Below are 4,866 nucleotides of genomic sequence, written 5' to 3' on the forward strand. Positions count from 1 at the left end.
TGATTTTTCTTTGTTAAATGGCATTTAAATATATAAAATAAATAGCAAAAATATAAATCTTTGTTTTACTATGGTTGCAAATATCAAAAAATTTCTATATGTGACACGGCACCAGAGTTAAGTTAGGGTTTTTCAAAATGCTGACACGCTGAGCTAAAAAGGATCGCCATCACTGGGTTATACTGCTTAATAGTTTTCGCCTGTTCTAGCAATCACTTGTTAGTGATAAAAATTCACATACCTACCAGGTGCCTCTTTTGGTAGATTGCATTTAATATTTTTTTTCTTTTTCTAATTTATTTTGTCAAGGCTCTTATTATCAGATAGAAAGTAGGTGAAGAAACTCTTTGCTATATGTTTTTAAGACAATTTTGATATTTCCCTAATGTGTTCTGAAAATGCTGCCTTAATATTTAGTTATTATCCTGCAATGCCTGTTATACACTTGTTCCTACTTTGCTTAATGGCTAATCATCTAGAAGAAAACTTTGCCAACACTAGATGTGTTGGTTTGCTAGGGTTACCATAGCTACTCGCAGACTGAGTAACTCAGACACCAAAAATGTATTTCTTAGAGTTTCAGAGGACAGAGTTTAAGATCAAGGTGTCAGCAGGTTTGTTTCTCCTGAGGCCTCTCTCTTTGGCTGTTGGACGGGCCATCTTCTTGCTGTGTGCTCACATCCCCGTTCCCTTGTGCCCACCCATCCCTGGTCCTGGTGTCTGTGTGCCCAATTTTTTTCCTAGAAGGATACCATTCAGAATGGATTAGGGCTCATCACAAAGGCCTGGTTTTAATTGAATGATCTCCATAAAGGTCTTTTGTCAAATACAGTCACATTCTGAGATATTGTGGGATAGGAGTTTGGCATATAAATTTTAGGGAGAACAAATTCAGCCCATACACTGGGTATTTCCACTTTTCAAAATCTTATTTTCTTCCTTACTTTTCAAAATCCTCTTGACTTGCAAATGTGTTTTCTTTTTAACAGAGTTGTCTCACAGATATTTAGACTTCAGACATAGTAAGTAGCCCTTAGCTTCCAAAAAACCTGTATTCTGTATTGTTTTCTTACAATTTTTCCTCTTCTTTTACAAGATACACTTGAAGAAAAACAACAACAACAACATAGCTGGAAGAGTAGTGGTTATCAAGATCTATTAAATCTAAAGTAATTAAGATTACTCAAATACATTACATTGGCACAAGGATAGACTCAGAAGTTTGGGGAAAAATAAGGAGTTCAGCAACAGGTCATTATACATATAGGCACTTAAATTACAACATAATTGGTGCTTCATATCATTGTTATTAGTCAATTGACTTACATGGAAAAAAATAACTTTTATCCCCATTTCATAGCACACACAAAAATCAAGTCCAGGCATATTGTATATCTAAATGTAAAAGGTAAGCTTCTTACAGATAAAGTGGTTTTCAAAGTGTGATCCTCAGACCACCAGAATCAGCATCATCTGAAAGTTGTATAAAAATGCAAATTTTTAAACCTCTTTCCTGACCTACTGTAAAGAACTAGACATTCTGGAAGTATGTAAAAAAAATGTTTTTTTTTAAAGAAACAAAACACCTCCATGATGCTGCTGATTTTTTTTACAACAAAACACCTCCATGATGCTGCTGATTCCCACTCAAGTTTGAATATCACAGTTTAAGGAGAATATCTCATGACTTTGGAGAAGGAGTAAATAATTTCCAGGAGTAGATAACAATCATCATAAAGAACAATATTAGTTAACTAGAGGCCTGGTGCACGAAATTCATGCAGGGGGCGGGCCCCCTCAGCCCGACCAGCACCCTCTCACAATGGGGAACCCATCAGGGAATGTCCGACTGCCGGTTTAGGCCTGCTCCTGCAGGCAGGATCGGGCCTGTATCAGCAGTCGGACATCCCTCTCGCAATCTGGGACCACTGGCTACTAACTGCTCACCTGCCTGCTTGCCTGATCACCCCTACCACTTCTGCCTGCCTGCCTGCCTGATCGCCCCTAACTGCTCCCCTTCTGGCCTGATCACCCCTAACCACCTTAACCGTGGCCCCAGCACCCAGGACCCAGGTTTCCCTCCTCTGGCCGGCCCCAGGCTCCGGGGACCTGAGTTTCCCTTTCTCTGGCTGGCTGCAAGCACCTGGGACCTGGGCCAGCTTCGCCGAGGCTGGCCACAGCCACAGGCGCCCAGGACCGTGAGTGGCTTTGCCCAGGCCGGCCGCAGGCGCCTGGGACCCCAGATGTCTTCGCCTGGGCCCAACTTTGTCAAGAAGGACATCCGGAAAGACTGTCCAGAAGAGGTCTGGTCTAATTAGCATATTACCCTTTTATTAATATAGATGTATCCCATTAAAAATTCTTTCTGTCACAATACAAGTTAGAGAGTAAAATGTTAACCAGAAACTGGTAGAAAATATTCACAATACATATATTCAGCAAAGGACTAGTATACAGACAGTATAAAGAACTTCAATAAGAAAAAGACCAACTTCCTTCCTCACTTCCCGCCCCGCCCCCGTATCCCACTGCCCCCGCCCACACAGACACACACACACACACACAAACACACACACACACACGCAAATAGCTAAAAATTTAAACTGGTACTTCACAAAAGACTGTATCGAAATGCCTAATAGGTATATGTTAAATACCATTAGTCAACAGGAAAATACAAACCATAAACAACAATTAGATAAGTAAAAATACCCACACAAGAATGGCTCAAATTAAAGGGGTTAATAATCTATAATTATAAAAGTGTAATATGCTAATTAGACCAGACGTCCTTGCGGATGAAGCCGGGACTGTGAGGAAAGTCCAGGTCTGGGTGCCAGAGGGAAGCAGGTACCATCAGCTGCGGGGAAGGGAGGCCTTCTCTTGCATGAATTTCATGCATCGGGCCTCTAGTATCAAATATGAGTAACTTTGTGGAGAAGATGAAAGGGAGACTGGTAGAAGCACTGTGAAAACCTGTTTCTATTAAATGTAGAAATATGTACCTCCTGTGACCCAGAAATTCTATTTCTACGTATATTCTTGTGAGAAATGAATGTTTATGTTATCAGTATACACGCACAAAAATTTTCAGTGATCCACATCCTGAAGGATTGTCCTTGAGATGTTAATACCCCCCCATCTGCAGTTTTGAGCACCGACAGGTGATAATCCCTTCTCACAGGTGTCCGACCACGTCATGTAAAAGCCTTAGTACACAATGCAGAAGACTTGTGTGCAGCTAAAGTTCGGGCTGTTGCCTTGCAGTTGCTCGGAAATGTGAGGCAGGACAGAAGAGGTGACTGGTACAAGCAGGTTTTAAAAAAATTTATCTTTATAACAAGCAGGTCTTTATGAGTAAACAAAAATATAATATCTACACAAAACCAATTATTTTTTATAGGAAATCTTCCATAGGCCAGTCTGTTCAGTAACTGTTTAATTCCCAGTTATTCAAGTGCAGACATTCACAAGCATCAAGTTACAGCTCTTTAATGCTGTCTAAAGAAAAATGCCTGTGAAACTCTATGTTGCTCACCTTCACTCTATTCAAAATTAAAAACCAGTGCCTGCCTGGCTGGTGTGGCTCGGTGGTTGAGCATCGACCTATGAACCAGGAGGTCACAGTTCGATTGCAGTCAGGGCACATGCCCAGGTTGCAGGCTGGATCCCCAGTGTGGGGTTTGCAAGAGGCAGCTAATCAATGCTTCTCTCTCATCAATGTTTCTATCTCTTTCTCCCTCTTCCTCTGAAATCAATAAAAATATATTAAAAAAAATAAGGCCAGTGAGTTAAAAAACAAAACAAAACACCCTTTGCCTGCTGTGCAGCTGTTCACCTGCAGTAACAGCTGTTCATCTGTTGGGACCGTTACCCTAACCCACCACTCTGAGAAGATAAGGCAAACTCAGTATGGAACCTTGCAAGTGAACTATATTGATGTGGGCAGCTTGACTCTGGTGTACTTACCCCATGTAGCTTCCCCATACTTAAAGGCAGCCTCACATGAAATCTCTACATTGCACTATAATCTGAAAGTCTTAACTTCTCCAGTTTTTGTTAGTTATTCTCCTTTAATCTCCAAATTAAAGTATGTATAAGAAATTATACTGAGTTAACTGGTTTGGCTCAGTGGATAGAGCAACAGCCTGTAGACTGAAGTGTCCCAGTTTCAATTCTGATGAAGGTCATGTACCCAGTAGGGGATGTGCAGGAGGCAGCTGATCGATGTTTCTCTCTCATTAATGTTTCTAACTCTCACTCCCTCTTCTCTTCCTCTCTGTAAAAAATCAATGAAATATATTTTTTTAAAAGAAATTATACCAAGTAAATTCCTATAAACCAATTTAATTTCATTGTTCTAAAACCGCAGTTACATAATTTCTGCTTATCCAACTTGCATTATATTTTATCAAAATTTTCTTCAGACAGTTCAGTTCTTACTCATATAAAAATTATACATGGTAAAAACTAATTGGTAAATCAAATGTTAAATTTTACCAGTAAAACGTTTGCTTTTGACAGTTATCTTTTGTAGCCATTATTTATACAAAAATTCAGTTTCCCCTGATTGACTTGAATAGATCTAATAGTACTATATGCAGTTGTATCCACTAAGTATTTCACTTTGTTTGGTTTTGCTGCTATTTAGATTTATTTTAAGATGTAGATAAAGCAAACATAGTCCTTTGTTTTGGATTAGTTTATTACATTGCTAATTAGGTTCTCCAACAAACTTTGCAAACTGTGTACTAACTATGCAGACTCTGAACTGATAAAAGAGCATATTGAACAGGAGTAAATGTTCTCTGCATATAGACTATCAGGTCCTCTACAAATAAAGATGGTTGAGGAAAAAGAGGAAGA

The sequence above is a fragment of the Myotis lucifugus genome, unplaced genomic scaffold (assembly GCF_000147115.1).
Source record: "Myotis lucifugus unplaced genomic scaffold, Myoluc2.0 scaffold_3, whole genome shotgun sequence".
NCBI lineage: Eukaryota > Metazoa > Chordata > Mammalia > Chiroptera > Vespertilionidae > Myotis > Myotis lucifugus.